We start from the raw sequence: 16,125 nt of genomic DNA, 5'->3' as shown, positions 1-16,125 counted from the left end.
AGTCCTACCGATTGTTAATCCGGGATAGTTGGAAAGCATATATTCAGCTGTTTACATTCATAGTATCTTTATATATTATTAACAAGACTAAACAAAAATGATCTCAATAAATTGCAATAAATAAGAGATTTAGTTACTTGGCGTTAGAACTTAGAACCATTAATAGATATTCCAGGCGCTTTAAGAATAGTAATTAATTCTATAATTATATCCAATGTATTCATCCAATCCTTCAAGCAGCGTTTGATCAAAGGAGATAAACAGTCCAAAATGAGACACAAGAAAAATTCATCTTTTTTCAAACAATTAAACTTTGCCTGTACAGGGATCGAACCTGTGACCTTGGCGTTATTAGCACCACGCTCTAACCAACTGAGCTAACAGGCCAATTTCCACATCTTCTGGAGGACTAGCACAGGAAGCAGTGCTAATGATAGTTTAACCGGGAGATTTGGAAAGCTTAATTTCAGCTGTTTAATATGAATTAAGTTACATATTATCAACATGAAGAAACTAATATGACATCAAAAAAATTGCAATACAAAAGAGATTTCCATACTTAGTGTTAGAATTTTGAACCAGTAAAGTTTTTTCCACGTGGTTTAGAAATAAATAAATATTCATCACCTATATTCAATTGATTCATCTAATCATTCTATCAGCTTCTGCGCAAAGGAAATATAGAGGTAAACTTGATACAGAAGAAAATACATCTATTTTCAACATTAAAGGAGCATCAAGTATTGGCTTGGAGACTGATTGAAAGTATGTCCTTTGCGTTTTTAACTTCATGCTCTAACAGACTAAACTAATATTCTCACTAAATATATGGCATACTATTGAAGAATTAGCAGATGATGAAATGCTACTGATTCCATACAATCCTTCAAGCAGCGTGTGATCCAAGGAGATAAACAGTCCAAAATGAAACACAAGAAAAATTCATCTTTTTTCAAACAATTAAACTTGGCTTGTACAGGGATCGAACCTGTGACCTTGGCGTTATTAGCACCACACTCTAACTATCTGAGATAACAGGCCATTTTGCACAACTACCTGGAGGTCCAGCATATGAAGAAGGGCAAATGATAGTTAACCCCTGAGATTTGGAAAGCTTAATTTCAGCAGTTTACTATAAAGGTATAGTTATATATTATCAACATGAAGAAACTAATATGACTTAAAAAAAATTACAATACAAAAGAGATTTTCATACTTAGTGTTAGAACTTAGAACCATTAACGTTTTTTCCATGTGGTTAAGCAATAAATGAATATTCATCACCTATATTGAATTGATTCATCTAATCATTTTATCAGCTTCTCGTCAAAGGAAATATAGAGATAAACATGAAACAGTAGAAAATAGATCTATTTTTAACATTAAAGGAGCATCAAGTATTGGCTTGGAGACTGATTGAAAGTATGTCCTTGGCGTTTTTAACTTCATGCTCTAACAGACTAAACTAATAGTCTCACTAAATATATAGCATACTATTGAAGATGAAGCAGATGATGAAGTCCTACTGATTGTTAATCCGGGATAGTTGGAAAGCTTATGTTCAGCTGTTTACATTCATAGTATCTTTATATATTATTAACTAGACTAAACAAAAATGATCTCAATAAATTGCAATAAATAGGCGATTTAGTTACTTGGCGTTAGAACCTAGAACCATTAATAGATATTCCAGGCGCTTTAAGAATAGTAATTAATTCTATAATTATATCAAATGTATTCATCCAATCCTTCAAGCAGCGTTTGATCCAAGGAGATAAACAGTCCAAAATGAGACACAAGAAAAATTCATCTTTTTTCAAACAATTAAACTTGGCCTGTACAGGGATCGAACCTGTGACCTTGGTGTTATTAGCAGGACACCCTAACCAACTGAGCTAACAGGCCAATTTGCACATCTTTTGGAGGACCAACACAGAAAGCAGTGCTAATGATAGTTCAACCGGGAGATTTGGAAAGCCTAATTTCAGCTGTTTAATATGAATTAAGTTTCATATTATCAACATGAAGAAACTAATATGACGTCAAAAAAATTGCAATACACAAGAGATTTCCATACTTAGTGTTAGAATTTTGACCCAGTAACGTTTTTTCCACGTGGTTTAGCAATAAATAAATATTCATCACCTATATTCAATTGATTCATCTAATCATTCTATCAGCTTCTGCGCAAAGGAAATATAGAGGTAAACATGATACAGAAGAAAATACATCTATTTTCAACATTAAAAGAGCATCAAGTATTGGATTGGAGACTGATTGAAAGTATGTCCTTTGCGTTTCTAACTTCATGCTCTAACAGACTAAACTAATAGGCTCAATAAATATATAGCATACTATTGTAGAATTAGCAGAAGATGAAATGCTACTGATTCCATCCAATCCTTCAAGCAGCGTTTGATCCAAGGGGATAAACAGTCCAAAATGAGACACAAGAAAAATTCATCTTTTTTCAAACAATTCAACTTGGACTGTACAGGGATCGAACCTGTGACCTTGGCATTATTAGCACCATGCTCTAACCATCTGAGCTAACAGGCCATGTTACACAACTATCTGGAGGTCCAGCATATGAAGAAGGGCAAATGATAGTTAACCCAGGAGATTTGGAAAGCTTATTTTCAGCAGTTTACCATGAAGGTATAGTTATATATTATGAACATGAAGAAACTAATATGACTTAAAAAAATTACAATACAAAAGAGATTTTCATACTTAGTGTTAGAATTTTGACCCAGTAACGTTTTTTCCACGTGGTTTAGCAATAAATAAATATTCATCACCTATTTTCAATTGATTCATCTAATCATTCTATCAGCTTCTGCTCAAAGGAAAAATAGAGATAAACATGATACAGTAGAAAATACATCTATTTTCAACATTAAAGGAGCATCAAGTATTGGCTTGGAGACTGATTGAAAGTATGTTCATGGCGTTTTTAACTTCATGCTCTAACAGACTAAATTAATAGTCTCACTAAATATATAGCATACTATTGAAGAATTAGCAGATGATGAAATGCTACTGATTCCATCCAATCCTTCAAGCAGCGTTTGATCCAAGGAGATAAACAGTCCAAAATGAGCCACAAGAAAATTTCATCTTTATTCAAACAATTAAACTTGGCCTGTAAAGGGATCGAACCTGTGACCTTGGTGTTATTAGCACCATGCTCTAACCATCTGAGCTAACAGGCCATTTTTCACATCTTCTGGAGGACCAGCACAGGAAGCAGTGCTAATGATAGTTTAACCGGGAGATTTGGAAAGCCTAATTTCAGCTGTTTAATATGAATTAAGTTTCATATTATGAACATGAAGAAACTAATATGACTTCAAAAAAATTGTAATACAAAGGAGATTTCCATACTTAGTGTTAGAATTTTGACCCAGTAACGTTTTTTCCACGTGGTTTAGCAATAAACAAATATTCATCACCTATATTCAATTGATTCATCTAATCATTCTATCAGCTTCTGCGCAAAGGAAATATAGAGGTAAACATGATACAGAAGAAAATACATCTATTTTCAACATTAAAAGAGCATCAAGTATTGGCTTGGAGACTGATTGAAAGTATGTCCTTTGCGTTTTTAACTTCATGCCCTAACAGACTAAACTAATAGGCTCAATAAATAGATAGCATACTATTGAAGAATTAGCAGATGATGAAATGCTACTGATTCCATCCAATCCTTCAAGCAGCGTGTGATCCAAGGAGATAAACAGTCCAAAATGAAACACAAGAAAAATTCATATTTTTTCAAACAATTAAACTTGGCCTGTACAGGGATCGAACCTGGGACCTTGGCATTATTAGCATCACGCTCTAACCAACTGAGCTAATAGGCCATTTTACACAACTGCCTGGAGGTCCAGCATATGAAGAAGGGCAAATGATAGTTAACCCAGGAGATTTGGAAAGCTTAATTTCAGCAGTTTACCATGAAGGTATAGTTATATATTATCAACATGAAGAAACTAATGTGACTTACAAAAAATTACAATACAAAAGAGATTTTCATACTTAGTGTTAGAACTTAGAACCATTAACGTTTTTTCTATGTGGTTAAGCAATAAATAAATATTCATCACCCATATTGAATTGATTCATCTAATTATTTTATCAGCTTCTCCTCAAAGGAAATATAGAGATAAACATGATACAGTAGAAAATACATCTATTTTCAACATTAAAGGAGCATCAAGTATTTGCTTGGAGACTGATTGAAAGTATGTCCTTGGCGTTTTTAACTTCATGCTCTAACAGACTAAACTAATAGTCTCACTAAATATATAGCATACTATTGAAGATGAAGCAGATGATGAAGTCCTACCGATTGTTAATCCGGGATAGTTGGAAAGCATATATTCAGCTGTTTACATTCATAGTATCTTTATATATTATCAACAAGACTAAACAAAAATGATCTCAATAAATTGCAATAAATAAGAGATTTAGTTACTTGGCGTTAGAACTTAGAACCATTAATAGATATTCCAGGCGCTTTAAGAATAGTAATTAATTCTATAATTATATCCAATGTATTCATCCAATCCTTCAAGCCGCGTTTGATCAAAGGAGATAAACAGTCCAAAATGAGACACAAGAAAAATTCATCTTTTTTCAAACAATTAAACTTAGCCTGTACAGGGATCGAACCTGTGACCTTGGCGTTATTAGCACCACGCTCTAACCAACTGAGCTAACAGGCCAATTTGCACATCTTCTGGAGGACCAGCACAGGAAGCAGTGCTAATGATAGTTTAACCGGGAGATTTGGAAAGCTTAATTTCACCTGTTTAATATGAATTAAGTTACATATTATCAACATGAAGAAACTAATATGACATCAAAAAAATTGCAATACAAAAGAGATTTCCATACTTAGTGTTAGAATTTTGAACCAGTAAAGTTTTTTCCACGTGGTTTAGCAATAAATAAATATTCATCACCTATATTCAATTGATTCATTTAATCATTCTATCAGCTTCTGCGCAAAGGAAATATAGAGGTAAACTTGATACAGAAGAAAATACATCTATTTTCAACATTAAAGGAGCATCAAGTATTGGCTTGGAGACTGATTGAAAGTATGTCCTTTGCGTTTTTAACTTCATGCTCTAACAGACTAAACTAATATTCTCACTAAATATATAGCATACTATTGAAGAATTAGCAGATGATGAAATGCTACTGATTCCATACAATCCTTCAAGCAGCGTGTGATCCAAGGAGATAAACAGTCCAAAATGAAACACAAGAAAAATTCATCTTTTTTCAAACAATTAAACTTGGCTTGTACAGGGATCGAACCTGTGACCTTGGCGTTATTAGCACCACGCACTAACTATCTGAGCTAACAGGCCATTTTGCACAACTACCTGGAGGTCCAGCATATGAAGAAGGGCAAATGATAGTTAACCCCGGAGATTTGGAAAGCTTAATTTCAGCAGTTTACTATGAAGGTATAGTTATATATTATCAACATAAAGAAACTAATATGACTTAAAAAAAATTACAATACAAAAGAGATTTTCATACTTAGTGTTAGAACTTAGAACCATTAACGTTTTTTCCATGTGGTTAAGCAATAAATGAATATTCATCACCTATATTGAATTGATTCATCTAATCATTTTATCAGCTTCTCCTCAAAGGAAATATAGAGATAAACATGAAACAGTAGAAAATAGATCTATTTTTAACATTAAAGGAGCATCAAGTATTGGCTTGGAGACTGATTGAATGTATGTCCTTGGCGTTTTTAACTTCATGCTCTAACAGACTAAACTAATAGTCTCACTAAATATATAGCATACTATTGAAGATGAAGCAGATGATGAAGTCCTACTGATTGTTAATCCGGGATAGTTGGAAAGCTTATATTCAGCTGTTTACATTCATAGTATCTTTATATATTATTAACAAGACTAAACAAAAATGATCTCAATAAATTGCAATAAATAGGCGATTTAGTTACTTGGCGTTAGAACCTAGAACCATTAATAGATATTCCAGGCGCTTTAAGAATAGTAATTAATTCTATAATTATATCAAATGTATTCATCCAATCCTTCAAGCAGCGTTTGATCCAAGGAGATAAACAGTCCAAAATGAGACACAAGAAAAATTCATCTATTTTCAAACAATTAAACTTGGCCTGTACAGGGATCGAACCTGTGACCTTGGTGTTATTAGCACCACGCTGTAACCATCTGAGCTAACAGGCCATTTTGCACACTTTTCTGAGGACCAGCTCAGGAAGCAGTGCTAATGATAGTTAAACTGGAAGATTTGGAAAGCTTAATTTCAGCTGTTTAATATGAAGTTATAGTTATATATTATCAACATGAAGAAACTAATATGACTTCAAAAAAATTGCAATACAAAAGCGATTTCCATACTTAGTGTTAGAACTTTGAACCAGTAATGTTTTTTCCATGTGGTTTAGTAATACATGAATATTCATCACCTATATTCAATTGATTCATCTAATCATTCTATGAATTTCTGCACAAAGGAAATATAGAGGTAAACATGATACAGAAGAAAATACATCTATTTTTATCATTAAAGGAGCATCAAGTATTGGATTGGAGACTGATTGAAAGTATGTTCTGTGAGTTTTTAACTTCATGCTCTAACAGACTAAACTAATAGGCTCACTAAATATATAGTATACTAGTGAAGACTTAGCAGATGATGAAGTGCTACTGATTGTTATCCCAGGATAATTGGAAAGCTTATATTTAGGTGTTTACATTCATAGTATCTTTATACATTATTAATTGGCATTAGAACTTAGAACCATTAATAGATATTCCAGGCGCTTTAAGAATAGTAATTAATTCTAAAATGATATCAAATGTATTCATCCAATCCTTCAAGCAGCGTTTGATCCAAGGAGATAAACAGTCCAAAAAGAGACACAGGATAAAATTAATCTTTTATCAATTAAACTTCGCCTATACAGAGATCAAACCTGTGACCTTGGTGGTTTTAGCACCACACGCTAACCATCTGAGCCAACAGGACATTTTGCACAACTATTTGGAGGTCCAGCATATGAAAAAGATAGTTAACCCAGGAGATTTGGAAAGCTTAATTTCAGCAGTTTACCATGAAGTTATAGTTATATATTATCAACATGAAGAAACTAATATGACTTCAAAAAAATTTACAATACAAAAGAGATTTTCATAGTAAGTGTTAGAACTTAGAACCATTAACGTTTTTTACATGTGGTTAAGCAATAAATAAATATTCATCACCTATATTGAATGATTCATCTAATCATTTTATCAGCTTTTCGTCAAAGGAAATATAGAGATAAACATGATACAGTAGAAAATACATCTATTTTCAACATTAAATGAGCATCAAGTATTGGCTTGGAGACTGATGGAAAGTATGTCCTTGGCGTTTTTAACTTCATGCTCTAACAGACTAAACTAATAGTCTCACTAAATCTATAGCATACTATTGAAGATGAAGCAGATGATGAAGTCCTACTGATTGTTAATCCGGGATAGTTGGAAAGCTTATATTCAGCTGTTTACATTCATAGTATATTTATATATTATCAACAAGACTAAACAAAAATGATCTCAATAAATTGCAATAAATAAGAGATTTAGTTACTTGGCGTTAGAACTTAGAACCATTAATAGATATTCCAGGCGCTTTAAGAATAGTAATTAATTCTATAATTATATCAAATGTATCCATCCAATCCTTCAAGCAGCGTTTGATCCAAGGAGATAAACAGTCGAAAATTAGACACAAGAAAAATTCATCTTTTTTCAAACATTTGAACTTGGCCTGTACAGGGATCGAACCTGTGACCTTGGCTTTATTAGCACCACGCTCTAACCAACTGAGCTAACAGGCCAATTTGCACATCTTCTGGAGGACCAGCACAGGAAGCAGTGCTAATGATAGTTCAACCGGGAGATTTGGAAAGCCTAATTTCAGCTGTTTAATATGAATTAAGTTTTATATTATCAACATGAAGAAACTAATATGACTTCAAAAAAATTGCAATACGAAAGAGATTTCCATACTTAGTGTTAGAATTTTGACCCAGTAACGTTTTTTCCACGTGGTTTAGAAATAAATAAATATTCATCACCTATATTCAATTGATTCATCTAATCATTCTATCAGCTTCTGCGCAAAGGAAATATAGAGGTAAACATGATACAGAAGAAAATACATCTATTTTCAACATTAAAGGAGCATCAGGTATTGGCTTGGGGACTGATTGAAAGTATGTCCTTTGCGTTTTTAACTTCATGCTCTAACAGACTAAACTAATATTCTCACTAACTATATAGCATAATATTGAAGAATTAGCAGATGATGAAATGCTACTGATTCCATCCAATCCTTCAAGCAGCTTGTGATCCAAGGAGATAAACAGTCCAAAATGAAACACAAGAAAAATTCATCTTTTTTCAAACAATTAAACTTGGCTTGTACAGGCATCAAACCTGTGACCTTGGAGTTATTAGCAGCACACTCTAACCATCTGAGCTAACAGGCCATTTTGCACAACTACCTGGAGGTCCAGCATATGAAGAAGGGCAAATGATAGTTAACCCAGGAGATTTGGAAAGCTTAATTTCAGCAGTTTACCATGAAGGTATAGTTATATATTATCAACATGAAGAAACTAATATGACTTAAAAAAAATTACAATACAAAAGAGATTTTCATACTTAATGTTAGAACTTAGAACCATTAACGTTTTTTCCATGTGGTTAAGCAATAAATAAATATTCATCACCTATATGAATTGATTCATCTAATCATTTTATCAGCTTCTCCTCAAAGGAAATATAGAGATAAACATGATACAGTAGGAAATACATCTATTTTCAACATTAAAGGAGCATCAAGTATCCCTTCTGATTCCCCCTTGGCGTGAACGTACTCTCCCTCTCCCCACCGCTTTGGCTTCTTGCCCGTTAAAACTAGCATTGATCAATTGTCGCTCCCTGCCCCGGCATGCCAATGAAATTTGGTCGACCCTCACTACTTACTGTTGGGATATATTATTCCTTACGGAATCATGGACCAAAGATACCTCTAATCCAGACATTTTTCTAGCTACCCCCTCAGACTATCGCTATCTAGGCGCCAATCGGGAGGGAAAGACAGGAGGTGGTCTGGCCATCCTGTTTAAAACCCACCTGAATATCATCATAAAGAAAATCACCAATATTGGTCTGATAGAAGCCATTTATTTTTCTGTTGCGGATTCTGCCGCAGTTTTTCTTACCGGCATTCTGGTTTACAACCCCCCTAAAGCCTCTCCCTCAGCCCTGTTACAACTGGTACATGTCATCACGGACCTTTCCCTTAAGCACCCTCACTTTATAGTTCTGGGTGACTTTAATCTCCACGTTGATGACCCCACCTGTACCCAAGCCATCCGTCTTCTCGACTCTCTTCAGAGCCTGAGTCTGACGCAACTCATTCATGGTCCGACGCATGTAGCCGGCCACACGCTAGACCTTATTTTTTCCAACCTCCCAGGGACTAGTACGCACCCTTCTCTTCCCCTTACATGGTCTGATCACTTCTTGCTTGCGTTTGACATTCCCATCCCGCAGGCTCCCATCCCGGTGAAACCAGGGCCAGGCCAGAGAAGAAAATGGCATAAGGTCACCTGTACTTCCCTAGAGCCAATATTCAGTTGCCCTCTTGAGTTAAGCTTAGGAAATATTGATACCTGTGTTACTAAGTTTAACACTACTCTATTGGCGGCGATCGATGAAATTGCCCCTTGTATAACGATGTCATCTGCTAGAGCTCGCCCTTCTGCTCCCTGGTTTTCAGATGCCTTACGTAAAGAAAAAAGCCATTGTAAAAAACTCGAACGTAAATGGAGACTTACGTACGACCCTGAGGCAAAAACTATCTATAGAATGGCCCTTAGGAATTTCACTAAATCAAGAAAATTAGCCATGAAAGAGTTTTTCACCTCACAAATTAAAGACGCAGACAATTCGGCTAAAACACTGTTTAATATTGTCAAGGACTTTGTCAAACCCCCTGCTATGACACCTATTAATCCTGCTAGTCAGTCTCTTTGTAACGGACTATCAGACTTCTTTCAAGAAAAAATCGATAAAATTGCTGCCTCTTTTCCTCTAGCTGGTAATCTGGACCTCTCCCTTATCCCGGTTTCAATGAACCAGGACATTGTTCCTACTTTAGCTGTTTTCAAGGACCTCACTCCTAATCTTGCACATAAACTACTATTACAGTGCAAATCAGGTTCCCCTTTGGACCCGGTCCCCCCAAAAATCATGAGTGAGTTGGCCACTTTACTGTTAGACCCTCTTATTTCCATTTGGAACGCCTCTTTACAACTAGGCCAGTTCCCTTTAGTCTGGAAGGAAGCTCTGCTGGTACCCATTTTGAAGAAGGCTGATGCCGATCCTACACAATTTAGTAATTATCGGCCTATCTCTCTGCTTCCCAAACCTGCTAAGGTTTTGGAAAAGGCAGTCCAACTTCAACTAGCGGAATACCTGGAGACTTACTCTCTTTTGCATGATTCTCAGTCCGGTTTCCGTGCGGGTTTCAGTACTGAGACCGCACTGCTTGAAGTGTCAGAAACTGTGCGAGAGTGTGTGGACAAGGGCGAGGAGGCCATGCTGGTCCTCCTCGACCTGTCCGCCGCTTTCGATACGGTGTCCCATAAAATCCTCCTGGACCGTATGAAGCAGATTGGAGTGAGTGGCGTTGCCTTAACATGGCTGGGTTCCTTCCTCCAAGGGCGATCGCAGAGGGTTCTTCTGAGACCTTTTGAATCAGAATGCAAACCTCTGGTCCGCGGAGTCCCACAGGGCTCAGCGTTAAGCCCCCTGTTCTTTAATGTGTACCTTGCCCCGTTGGCTAAGGTAATAGAGGCTTGCGGAGTCAGAGTGATTTCGTATGCTGATGATACTCAGCTTATATTCTCTTTCAGCGATCACTCTGACTCCAGCCTCTCCAGTTTTCGCCACTGTCTTGGCGAAATCTGCTCCTGGATGTCCACTAACCATCTGCAATTAAACACCGATAAAACGGAGGTTTTGTTCTTTAATCAAAAAATGACCATTCCACCTTCTCTATGGTGGCCTACGATTCTCAACCCTCCGCCAACCCCGGTTCACTCTGCCCGTAACCTGGGGTTCATATTCGATGATACTCTATCCTGCAGCCCCCAAATCAATAAGGTCACGTCGATTTGCTATGGCAAATTAAAAATGATGAGGAAGATTTTCCCTTTTTTACCCATGGATGCACGTAGAACTGTCACCCAGGCCTTAATTACCTCCCACCTGGATTACGCGAACAGTCTTTATGCAGGGGCTCCTCTGTACCAAATTGAACGTCTCCAGGTGGTGCAGAACGCGGCTGCAAGATTGATTGGTAACATTCCCTATAGACATTCGATCTCGGCTTTTCGCAAAGAGCTTCATTGGTTGCCCATAGCTAACCGAATTAAGTTCAAAACGCTCATTTTTGCCTTTCGAGCGTTGAATGGAACTGGCCCAGACTACTTAAGAAAAAGACTGAGGTTGTCTTACTCGGTCAGGGATCTCCGCTCTAACAATCTGCGCCTAATGTATGTGCCTAGATTCCGTCGTACAAGAATGGGCGGCAGAGCTTTTGCCGTCCTTGCAGCCAAATACTGGAACAGTCTTCCTATTGATCTTAGATTTGCCCCATCTGAAGTGATTTTCCGTAGACGCCTGAAGACTTGGCTTTTTGTATCTGTGTAGTCTACTTTCTCTCTTTTCTGCCAATCAGTTTTTAGCGCCGGGACACCCCCATTGGGGGTAGCCGTGCGCTCTACAAAATTCATAAATAAATAAATAAATAAATAAAGGAGCATCAAGTATTGGCTTGGAGACTGATTGAAAGTATGTCCTTGGCGTTTTTAACTTCATGCTCTAACAGACTAAACTAATAGTCTCACTAAATATATAGCATACTATTGAAGATGAAGCAGAAGATGAAGTCCTACTGATTGTTAATCCGGGATAGTTGGAAAGCTTATATTCAGCTGTTTACATTCATAGTATCTTTATATATTATCAACAAGTCTAAACAAAATTGATCTCAATAAATTGCAATAAATAAGATATTTAGTTACTTGGCGTTAGAACTTAGAACCATTAATAGATATTCCAGGCGCTTTAAGAATAGTAATTAATTCTATAATTATATCAAATGTATTCATCCAATCCTTCAAGCAGCATTTGATCCAGCGAGATAAACAGTCCAAAATGAGACACAAGAAAAATTCATCTTTTTTCAAACAATTAAACTTGGCCTGTACAGGGATCGAACCTGTGACCTTGGCGTTATTAGCACCACGCCCTAACCAACTGAGCTAACAGGCCAATTTGCACATCTTCTGGAGGACCAGCACAGATAGCAGTGCTAATGATAGTTCAACCGGGCGATTTGGAAAGCTCAACTTCAGCTGTTTAATATGAATGAAGTTTCATATTATCAACATGAAGTTACTAATATGAGTTCAAAAAAATTGCAATACAAAAGAGATTTCCATACTTAGTGTTAGAATTTTGAACCAGTAACGTTTTTTCCACGTGGTTTGGCAAAAAATAAATATTCATCACATATATTCAATTGATTCATCTAATCATTCTATCAGCTTCTGCGCAAAGGAAATATAGAGGTAAACATGATACAGAAGAAAATAAATCTATTTTCAACATTAAAGGAGCATCAAGTATTGGCTTGGAGACTGATTGAAAGTATGTCCTTTGCGTTTTTAACTTCATGCTCTAACAGACTAAACTAATAGGCTCACTAAATATATAGCATACTATTGAAGAATTAGCAGATGATGAAATGCTACTGATTCCATCCAATCCTTCAAGCAGCGTGTGATCCAAGGAGATAAACAGTCCAAAATGAGACACAAGAAAAATTCATCTTTTTTTAAACAATTAAACTTGGCCTGTACAGGGATCGAACCTGTGACCTTGGCATTATTAGCACTTCGCTCTAACCAACTGAGCTAACAGGCCAATTTGCACATCTTCTGGAGGACCAGCACAGGAAGCAGTGCTAATGATAGTTCAACCGGGAGATTTGGAAAGCTTAATTTCAGCTGTTTAATATGAATTAAGTTTCATATTATCAACATGAAGAAACTAATATGAGTTCAAAAAAATTGCAATACAAAAGAGATTTCCATACTTAGTGTTAGAATTTTTAACCAGTAACGTTTTTTCCACGTGGTTTAGCAATAAATAAATATTCATCACCTATATTCAATTGATTCATCTAATCATTCTATCAGCTTCTGCGCAAAGGAAATATAGAGGTAAACATGATACAGAAGAAAATACATCTATTTTCAACAATAAAGGAGCATCAAGTATTGACTTGGAGACTGATTGAAAGTATGTCCTTTGCGTTTTTAACTTCATGGTCTAACAGACTAAACTAATAGGCTCACTAAATATATAGCATACTATTGAAGAATTAGCAGATGATGAAATGCTACTGATTCCATCCAATCCTTCAAGCAGCGTGTGATCCAAGGAGATAAACAGTCCAAAATGAAACACAAGTAAAATTCATCTTTTTTTCAAACAATTAAACTTGGCTTGTACAGGGATCAAACCTGTGACCTTGGTGTTATTAGAACCACGCTCTAACCAGCTGAGGTAACAGGCCAATTTGCACAACTACCTGTAAGTCCAGCATATGAAGAAGGGCAAATGATAGTTAACCCAGGAGATTTGGAAAGCTTAATTTCAGCAGTTTACCATGAAGTTATAGTTATATATTATCAACATGAAGAATCTAATATGACTTAAAAAAACTTACAATACAATAGAGATTTTCATACTTAGTGTTAGAACTTAGAACCATTAACGTTTTTCCCATGTGGTTAAGCAATAAATAAATATTCATCACCTATATTGAATTGATACATCTAATCATTTTATCAGCTTCTCCTCAAAGGAAATATAGAGATAAACATGATACAGTAGAAAATACATCTATTTTCAACATTAAAGGAGTATCAAGTATTGGCTTGGAGACTGATTGAAAGTATGTCTTTGGCGTTTTTAACTTCATGCTCTAACAGACTAAACTAATAGTCTCACTAAATATATAGCATACTATTGAAGATGAAGCAGGTGATGAAGTCCTACTGATTGTTAATCCGGGATAGTTGGTAAGCTTATATTCAGCGTTCTACATTCATAGTATCATTATATATTATCAACAAGACTAAACAAAAATGATCTCAATAAATTGCAATAAATAAGAGATTTAGTTACTTGGCGTTAGAACTTAGAACCATTAATAGATATTCCAGGCGCTTTAAGAATAGTAATTAATTCTATAATTATATCAAATGTATTCATCCAATCCTTCAAGCAGCATTTGATCCAGCGAGATAAACAGTCCAAAATGAGACACAAGAAAAATTCATCTTTTTTCAAACAAATAAACTTGGCCTGTACAGGGATCTAACCTGTGACCTTGGCGTTATTAGCACCACGCCCTAACCAACTGAGCTAACAGGCCAATTTGCACATCTTCTGGAGGACCAGCACAGATAGCAGTGCTAATGATAGTTCAACCGGGCGATTTGGAAAGCTCAACTTCAGCTGTTTAATATGAATTAAGTTTCATATTATCAACATGAAGAAACTAATATGAGTTCAAAAAAACTGCAATACAAAAGAGATTTCCATACTTAGTGTTAGAATTTTGAACCAGTAACGTTTTTTCCACGTGGTTTGGCAAAAAATAAATATTCATCACCTATATTCAATTGATTCATCTAATCATTCTATCAGCTTCTGCGCAAAGGAAATATAGAGGTAAACATGATACAGAAGAAAATACATCTATTTTCAACATTAAAGGAGCATCAAGTATTGGCTTGGAGACTGATTGAAAGTATGTCCTTTGCGTTTTTAACTTCATGCTCTAACAGACTAAACTAATAGGCTCACTAAATATATAGCATACTATTGAAGAATTAGCAGATGATGAAATGCTACTGATTCCATCCAATCCTTCAAGCAGCTTGTGATCCAAGGAGATAAACAGTCCAAAATGAAACTCAAGAAAAATTCATATTTTTTCAAACAATTAGACTTGGCTTGTACAGGGATCGAACCTGTGACCTTGGCGTTATTAGCATCTCGCTCTAACCAGCTGAGCTAACAGGCCATTTTGCACAACTACCTGGAGGTCCAGCATATGAAGAAGGGCAAATGATAGTTAACCCAGGAGATTTGGAAAGCTTAATTTCAGCAGTTTACCATGAAGATATAGTTATATATTATCAACATGAAGAAACTAATATGACTTAAAAAAAATTACAATACAAAAGAGATGTTCATACTTAGTGTTAGAACTTAGAACCATTACCGTTTTTTCCATGTGGTTAAGCAATAAATAAATATTCATCACCTATATTGAATTGATTAATCTTATCATTTTATCAGCTTCTCCTCAAAGGAAATATAGAGATAAACATGATACAGTAGAAAATAAATCTATTTTCAACATTAAAGGAGCATCAAGTATTGGCTTGGAGACTGATTGAAAGTATGTCCTTGGCGTTTTTAACTTCATGCTCTAACAGACTAAACTAATAGTCTCACTAAATATATATCATACTATTGAAGATGAAGCAGATGATGAAGTCCTACTGATTGTTAATCCGGGATAGTTGGAAAGCTTATATTCAGCTGTTTACATTCATAGTATCTTTATATATTATTCACTGAAAAAACCATAGGTTTCACACCAGTTATAGTTAGCTGGAAATTTTACTCGCATAAAACCATTGAAATTCCCACGTTATAGTTAGTTGGACTCACTATAACTTGTGCGTGGAATGCACTGCTGATGACGTCACATATTACATCACTCATGACATGGTCAGTGACATCACTCATGACATCACTGATGACACCATCCAGTGAATGTGTGTCTTTTTGAAAAATAGATATTAGTGAGTGATGTTTAAATATTTAAATATATTAATTAGTGTTTCACTTTGTGTATAAGTGGCTGCATGGGTTGGTGAGTAGGTAC

At 35.6% G+C, this 16,125-nt stretch overlaps 3 non-coding genes across 3 annotated transcripts; all 3 read right to left on the bottom strand.

The window, feature by feature from the left end:
* Nucleotides 1-313: 313 nt before the first annotated feature.
* TRNAI-AAU (transfer RNA isoleucine (anticodon AAU)) lies at nucleotides 314-387 on the bottom strand. Its single transcript has one exon. It is a non-coding gene; the product is annotated as a tRNA-Ile (tRNA).
* Nucleotides 388-4,659: 4,272 nt separating this feature from the next.
* On the bottom strand, nucleotides 4,660-4,733 carry TRNAI-AAU (transfer RNA isoleucine (anticodon AAU)). Its single transcript has one exon. It is a non-coding gene; the product is annotated as a tRNA-Ile (tRNA).
* A 7,618-nt stretch (nucleotides 4,734-12,351) lies between these two features.
* On the bottom strand, nucleotides 12,352-12,425 carry TRNAI-AAU (transfer RNA isoleucine (anticodon AAU)). Its single transcript has one exon. It is a non-coding gene; the product is annotated as a tRNA-Ile (tRNA).
* Between the last annotated feature and the right edge of the window lie 3,700 nt (nucleotides 12,426-16,125).

This window comes from Lissotriton helveticus, chromosome 4_1 (assembly GCF_964261635.1).
Source record: "Lissotriton helveticus chromosome 4_1, aLisHel1.1, whole genome shotgun sequence".
NCBI lineage: Eukaryota > Metazoa > Chordata > Amphibia > Caudata > Salamandridae > Lissotriton > Lissotriton helveticus.
The sequence above is the reverse complement of the archived record's forward strand: the minus strand, read 5'-3'. Positions and strand labels throughout refer to the sequence as shown.